Source organism: Myotis brandtii, unplaced genomic scaffold, assembly GCF_000412655.1.
Source record: "Myotis brandtii unplaced genomic scaffold, ASM41265v1 scaffold136, whole genome shotgun sequence".
Classification (NCBI taxonomy): domain Eukaryota; kingdom Metazoa; phylum Chordata; class Mammalia; order Chiroptera; family Vespertilionidae; genus Myotis; species Myotis brandtii.
In genome coordinates this window covers 6,658,560-6,667,007 of record NW_005354829.1, presented here as the reverse complement: position 1 = coordinate 6,667,007, position 8,448 = coordinate 6,658,560, and the positions used below count along the sequence as shown (strand labels likewise).

General features: G+C 35.8%; 1 long non-coding RNA gene across 1 annotated transcript; it reads right to left on the bottom strand.

Annotated features, from left to right (window-relative positions):
• Window positions 1-2,267: 2,267 nt before the first annotated feature.
• On the bottom strand, window positions 2,268-6,408 carry LOC106725099. The gene is made up of 3 exons (XR_001360974.1): window positions 6,328-6,408; window positions 4,153-4,306; window positions 2,268-2,838 (listed from the first exon to the last, which is right to left on the bottom strand). It is a non-coding gene; the product is annotated as an uncharacterized LOC106725099 (long non-coding RNA).
• Window positions 6,409-8,448: the final 2,040 nt, after the last annotated feature.

Below are 8,448 nucleotides of genomic sequence, written 5' to 3'. Positions count from 1 at the left end.
TGGTGATCAAGAATCCAATAGCCAACCAGGCTCAATGGTTGAGCACTGGCCTATGAACCAGGAGGTCAAGGTTTGATTCCCCGTCAGGGCACATGCCTGGGTTGCAAGCTCCATTCCCAGTAGGGGGCATGCAGGAGGCATCCGATTAATGATTCTCTCTCATCATTGAAGTTTCTCTCTCTCCCTCTCCCTTCCTCTCTAAAATCAATAAAAATACATTTTTAAACGTAAAATATTAAAGATCATTGGCTGTGTAAGGGGCCCCAAGAAGAGAAACCCATAGGATTTCACAAGGATTCATCCTTCGGAGGGGTAAAGTGGTTGTGTTTTGTGCATGCCTATGTTTCTGGTTCCTAGTTCAGTTCCAATTCAAAGTATATTTTCAGTTAAATATTGTTCACAGGCACTGAATTTTGAAGAGCAGAATCCTTTGTTTCACCACCTCTGTTCTGGATAATTCATTCATTTATTAATTCAGTGGCTCACATATCCAAATAGTATAATAGACATTGAGAATACAACATTGAACAAAATGGACGTAGGTCCATATACTTGAAGTATTAAAAAGTATATAATTATCACATGAGATGATGTGTTACTTCTTGATGGCAAGAAGTAGGGCAGTGGCTAGTATGATAAAATAGTATGAACTTCAAAGGACTAGTGGTTTTCAAAAAGGTAGGAAGTGTCCTTGGGCACTGATGACTATGTTTACATGCAGTCATGTGGGAGAATGGGCTACAATAAGGTGGGAATGCAAGAAGGTGGAGGGAACATTAAAAGAAGATAAAGAGGAAAGGGTTAGACAATCAACGTTATTACTAATGCCCCCTTATTCTATTCATAAATGTATTTACTGTTTCAATAATTCTTTTAATTTCTCTGGACCTCAGCTGTCTTGTCAGTAAAATAAATAATTGTGCACTAGTTAGCCATTTGATACTGTAAGGTCTTTTCTATTTCAAATATATATCATTTAAATCATTATACTACGCACTTGAAAAGAATTATACTTTATATATAATTAATATGCCCAAGATATCCTTGACTTTAAGATACATCATAGACTTAATAACAGCCTTGAAGGAAAAAGAAAGAAGACAGTATTCCAACTCTAAGGTATAATACAAGTTTGGCAATGAGGAAGTGTAAAAAAAAATGTGCATCGTAGAGTCAAGGGCCTAAAAATATTCAATAGAGGCATAACAAATTATCACCATGCCATCAATTAATTTTATTTCCATTAACTTTATAAGATGGTTCTCTTATAATAAAAAAGTACAGAAATACCTTTTTAACCCAAGGCAATAATATCCAGAAAAGTAACAAATAATGTACACAATAAATGTATAAAAGGGTAATTGGTATGTCTCTCATTGCAAGGACTACTATTTTACTTTTCTTAATAATGACTTCAGTTAACATAGTCTAGAAGATTGACTTTTCTAATGATAAAATGTCAAAACTTTGACATTTTATCATTAATAAAGATTTGAATTTTCTAGCTTTTTACGTACAAAAGCCCCTAAGGGTAATATTGTACATCAGACATGAAATTCCAGGCCATTGCTGTCTGTTTTGACTTTGTAAAATGTTTGTTTAAAATATCCCAAAATATGTTTAGTTTGTTGATTTTTAAAATACTTCATGTGGCCAAAAAGAATATAGATTAATTTATTTCTTTCTTATATAAAAATTAAATTTTGGGGGGAAATGAACATATATTCATAAACAGATATAATTACTAATTCATTATGTCTACATCTCACATTAAAAAAGCTACCCCTAGTTATATACCCGCTAAACCTAAGTGAAGATTATTTTAAGTCTATGAATCAAGAGCTATGCTCTGAACCTTAAAAAACAAAACAAAACAAACAAACAAACAAAACAGCTAACTAGTTCAAAAACAATAAAGATAAAATAACCACACTATTCAAATTTATTCATTGAATAGGCTTAGAAAATCAGGACTGGATGTGGTTACTAATTATTTTTAAATACTTTTCATTAATAGCACTAAAGGGAAAAGCTGCAGAAAGCAATTAATTTGTAAATAAACAAAGAAGTAACTTCAAAGAAAACTCAAAAGCCATTTTCTTCAAGCCATCTTTTTAAAGGAAATATAAAGACAAAGATTCTTTTTCCAAATACCATTCAATGTCATTATAATGACCAACAATTGCTACTAAGTTTTTTTTTAAATAACCTACATAATTCTTGAAAAGGGGCCCATGCAACACAAACCCACACTCCACCAGACAACATCTAATCAGTCAGCAAATATTTATTCATCACTTACTAATGCATGCAAGAAGCAGGGAACAAAGAAGTTCAAAAAAATCAGTTCCTGCAAGTCTGCAGCTCATGGACTGGAGAAAGATACAGGACAGAAAAGCAGCAAATGTGGAAGTGGGCATGGGTCAGACAACCAACTGGAATACAGACAGCTTTTTGATGAGGAAAAGATACACAGTTGGGAATTTTTGACACTTATTTGTTTAAAAAAAATATATGCCGTACACCCTCCATGCCTACCTACATCAGTTGAAATATTATTCTTTTAAGGAAATGCCTAATATGCCACCCCAGCCAGGCAGCCTGGCCTAAAATGCACAGAAGAGCCACCCAATGAATGTTGGCCAAATGAATAGTCTTTTTTCTCTCTCTCTCTGCAAAGCTGGTTCATATAAGAGTTCAAAACTTCATTAGTGTGCAGTCAAGTGTCTATTCACGAGCAGCTGAACAGTTTTAAACTGCAATTTGCATTCTTGAAATTAGAGCCTTTTTTCTGTGTAAAATCATTCCTCACTTCTTCATTAAGCATTTGTTCAGTACCTGTGATACATAAGACATTCATTTAGTTGCTGGTAAACTGACATGAGAAAAATACTCTTACTTTCCGAGCTCTTAAATTACTGTGGGAAAAAATGTTTACTAATTTTTATTTAGCAAGAAAAATATCAGCTAGTGGTATGTGCCAGGCAGAGAATTGAAATGATGTGATGTGATGTGATGTGATGTGATAGAGACATGGCGGGTCCTTTAGTGCTCACAGAAAGTGTCTTCATTTTGATTCCTCCAGAAGCAGAGTTTTGGACAAGAATTTAGGGGCAAAAAGATTATTTGGTAGGTGGAAGGAACATCAGGATTGAGGGTGAGGAACTGAGACAATGAAATCAAGTAGCCCCAGTGGTGAACACATACATGCTTCTGAGTTTTCCGTCTGAGGGGTGGGGATCTGGGTAACGTATATATCAAATCCTATCAGGCATTGGTTGAGAGTTGATGGGGGGAAAAGAATCAATTCCCCAGTACAGTTGTCCCTCGGTATCCATGGGGAATAGGTTCCAGGACCTGGCAGATACCAAAATCCACAGATGCTCTAGTCTGTTATACAAAATAGTATGATACTTGTATATAACCTACACACATCTTTGAAATCACCTCTAGATTACTTATAATACCTAATACAGTGTAAAGGCTATGTAAATAGTTGTTATACTGTATTGCTTAGGGAGTAATAATAAGAAAAATATCTGTACTTGTTCAATACAGCTACAACCATCACAAGCCTAACTACATAGCATTTGTTAGTAACTATGTAACATTTTTGTTCAATTATCTTTGATTTGCCATTGGTTGAATCTGCTGATGAGGGACAGCAGATACAAAGGTCCATTTTTTCTGGGCAGCAAGCGGAGGCTCACTAATGGAGAAGACAGTGCCTAGGGAATGAAACATAGGTGCTGTAATCGTACAGTAAAGAATTCAGGGCACAGTATATGGGTGGGGCCTGCAGGGCATCTTGTGGAGGAGACATTTATGCTGGAATCTAAATGGAAAAAAGAATCTGGGGTAAAAATGTCCAATCAGGGGAAACTGCTAGAACAGGATCAAGTTTGAGGTGCAGATTGAAGGTCCCCTAGCTAGCTAGACTCTATGGAGCAAAGGGGAAGACTGGTATAAAATCAGATCCCAAAGAACTCTGGAAGCCAGACTAAAATGCCTGGAACTTATTCTAATGGTACTAAGAGGACATAGGTGGGGAGTACAAGCTTCACACAATCGTATTTGCATACTTTAAAAAATTAGTCTGTTGGAAACAAATGAATAGTGAGGTCATGAGTGTAAACAATAAATCTAGTATACCGCTGCAGAGGAGTGGTGGTGGGGTCGAAATGAAGAAAGCTGATCTGATGATGAGCTGAATATGCAAAAGGGGTGGGGAAGAGGTGGCCTCAAGAATCCTTCATACTATCTTCACTAGCAACTCTGTATATGGTAATGGCAGTGGTACCTTTTACTAGGAAGGAAGAAGAGGAGAGATATATATTAGTGAAAAAAAATCAAGTTTGTTTTAGTCACGTTAAAGTTAAGGTGCCTATCAGATATCTGTAGATAGATAAATATACAAGTTTGGAAGCAGAGGAACATCAAAACTAGAGTTAGATAAAAGGGTGTCATCCACATATGAAGCATTTGAAGGCCAGAGAGTAGATGACATGACTTAAGGGCAACATCAGATATAAAGAAGAAATGGATCCAAGGACAGACTTGCATATTGCAAATAATAAATTTATATGAATGATATTTATTTATTTATTTATAAAATATTACAAAGAGTAGTACATATGTCTCCTTTTTTTCCTCCTTGACCTTTCCCCCAGCCTCCCCTACCCCCCAGTGTATATGAATAATATTTTATTGTATCACAGTAAAATGTACCTTAGTAGTCACAGTCAACTCATTATTTCATTCAGTCTTTCAATATTTATTTAATATTGAATAGACTTACAGAATTATGCTGAGAATTATAGAAGATTCAAGATATATCATACATTAATACTCATTTTTAAGAATGAAGGATCTACAAACCCTTAAAGATTAAAGATTGTGCTGATTGTCCTAAATAACAAAGATACAGAAAAAGGACCATGGAAACTCAGAGGAGAAAGCGATTATTTCCACCTGGCAAAATCACAAAAGGTTTTGAATGGAAATAGCATTTAAGCTGGGGCTTAAAAGTCTGTTCAAATTTGTAGAGCTTACCCTGTAAAGACTTAAGTAATGGATGCATTTCAAGACTGAGAGACTTAAAGAAGAAAACCACAGAGACGAGACACTGGAAGGAGTGTGGTGTTCATTTAAAAAGTTCAATTTGCTAAATGATAAAATGTATGAAAGGGATAGGTGGCGAGTATTTCTAGAATACCAGATGCATTAAATACATCTTGAAAGTATTCCACATAAGAAAATAATTCACTTTCTATGCTGCCAAATATATATTTGGTTGGGTTTAAAAAAAAACATTTTAAAAGCCATAATTGCCTTTCACTTCCATTTAATAGAATATTATTTTCCACTGTATAAATATGCCAAAAGCAATCATTATGCACTTAGAAATTCACTTCTCACTTATCTTATCCATTTGGGTTATATTTTGCCACACTGTAGATCATTTTATAGCACCTTTTTCCATCTATCAATCCTGTTTTTCCTATAAAGACTAAAAACTCATTCATTACAGTGAGAGCTGTCAGGTGGAAATTAGTCACTGGTCAGTATAAATGAAAAGAATGAAACCTGGGCTCGGTAAGAAGATGAAACACAGGATGAGAAGAGTCAAGTACCAGGGGATATGCTGAGGCCCAATGACCAAGGTAAGGAGTAGACAAAGAAACATTTCACCCCATTCTATAGTCTACACTCATCTATTTAGATAGTTTTCATTTTAAATCCATCAGTTCAGTTCCTTTGAAACAGTCTTTAAGAGTCTATGAGAAATATCCTTTTATGGTGGTCTTTAAAGACATTTTAGTACACAGCTCCCAAAAAACAGAATTTACCCATATTTGAAAAACACTGTGTACAAGAGATTCCCCTTTTTCTCATATTGCTTGTCATAAGAATAAAGTTTATAATTACTGAAGGGCCCAGTGTTTATCTCTAGAGGGTTCTCAAGAGCACTGTCATATTAACAATACAGGATTGCACGCACAAGAAAGCCAAGCAAAATAACACAACGAAAACACAACAGGCAAAGAAATGATAAATGTAAAGAAATAACAAAATATAAATAATTGCAATACATGAATCCATGACGGGCAATTTAGGAGGGTCAGCTGGAAACAATAGACAAGGAAGTAGTGACATGCTTCGTAGAATAAGCATTATAGACCCTCAACAACGTGGAAACCCTGAGTTTAAAAAAATGTGCAAAATGACAAGCTGCAAGAAAATACAACAGCAGTTAACCCTTTGGAAAATGACTGAAGAATATTAAAAATACTACAGAAATGATGAGTTAATCTAATATCTAATTACCTGTGTATTTCCAAAGAAAATTGAACACTGTTCAAAATTTAGAAATTTAGAAAATATAATACTGTCCACATCCTTAGCTCTCTAGGTGACATACCTTTCCTGGGAGAGGAAAAGGAAGAAAAAGAAAAGAAAATGAATAAAAAGCATCACATCTTATAAAGAAATTTTTATGGCTCATACAATCAATTTTTCATAGCAAACAAAAAAGCGGGAAAAAGGCAAAATTATAGAACTACTCTCCAGCTGGAAAAACAAAACTGATTTGCCCCATGGCATCTGAACCAGTAATTTCTCTTCTTCCAGCCTTCCGGAAAGCATCAAAACACAAAAGAATTATCCAAAGAGACAAAGTCTTTCCTCTTCCCCCTTCTCCTCCTTCAATGAATGATTTACTGTTCAATAAGGGTTAACTCAGGTCAACTTTTTTTTTAAAGGAGCTAGTCTCAACCTTTAAGCAGAGCACAGCAGAATGGAAAATATTCCCTGGTTACTTATTCTTCAGCTACTTATGGATATTAGGAATAGTTGATAACATTTTTAAATACTTGATGTCACATCAAGTTACCTCTCCTGCTTTCAAACGGCCCTTTCAAGATTTCTGTGTTGACAGGCCAGAACCTGTCGTGTCCTGCGAAGCACAGAGCCCTGCTCAGGAGGCCCACACAAGTAGAAATGATGAAAAATCCTCCGTTCGCCGACGGTAGTACACCAGATGTTAGAACATCAAATGGTTGTCATTGGATTTGGGGTTTAAACAAAATGAACTGGGTTATGAATGGAATTCAGTTGTCCTTAGCCTCATATTTCTAATCCCCCAAACATACACTTTAATTTCTGCCTCACCTGTATATGGTTGTGTGAATACTGCGAAACTTACATAATTTGTATGAAAGCATTTCTTAGAACTACATTTCAAGAAATAACCTTGTTCAAAAGCAGCTTAAACTGAAAACATTCTAGATGGTTCACCCTTATTGTTGGGCAATTTTTGGGGGTAGAAATGTGGAAAAGTAATTTCTGGCAATGAAAAGAGGATGTGCAAAATTGTGCAAAAATCAAATTTGGAGACCTGAGAGGGTTTCAGAACAGCAGGGACTTAAGATATCTGTGGTGGATGGATGAAGACAACAAGACATTTAAGCTTGATCAATGAAGGACCTGTAGACTAGAATATACTATTATTAGTTGTTCTGGGGAGAGAGGCAATGTATAGAATGAATTGTTTACATTATCTTAAAAGACATTTTCCTTAAATAAGGCATTACCACAATAGTCACATAACTGTAAACAAAAATGAAATCCCATTATAGAGCTGAGACTCCTAGTAGTAATAACCACAATGAAGCATCTAAGTTTATACTTTTATTATATATGCAATCCAGCCTCACTTCTTTTTTCTTATCTCCTTATTAAAGTTCTAATTTCCCTGTTCAGTAACCCCGTATTGTATTTTAACTTTCCTACCCTGCTACCTATGGACGGGAGGTGGGCAGCATAGTGTGGAATGCAGCAAAGCCATTCGGAATAGGAAAAAATTTGACAAGAATTGTGAAAGCAAAGGATGTGACAGCCTCAGAAGCCTGACCTTTTGAACTTGAAACCAGATGTATGACTCAGCTCCCCAGTACACATGAATTCTTTTGTATTATGGGCAAAATGGCAAACATTTCCTGTTATTAAAACATTTTTGGATTACCTTCCCAAGAGTAATGCAGAGCTTCTGAAAAGATAACTGCACAGTGACAATAAAAAGATTGTTAAGTGTGCCTCGAAGCGATAGGGCAAAGAGTATTATATTACCACTGAGAAAAACACTTAAATTATAGACAAAGATCCATGAAGGCTTAAGTTGCCCGGGATCACATTAACCTCTTTGGTTAGTGCCTACGCTTCAGGACACATGACAATCACAGGGCTGGCTTGCTATGCGGGCGGAGGTTCAGCAGTGATTCTTTTATTACTGTCCAGGAAAAACAGCCCAAGGTAATCTTGAAGCACATCACACCTGACCTGTTTATTGCAGCTGGCACATGACAAGGCCATGACAATGGACAAATGCAAGGCTGTTAGTATTAGAAAGGAAGCTGCTGACCCTTACTTCTGGAAAGCTCGCGTCCCCTG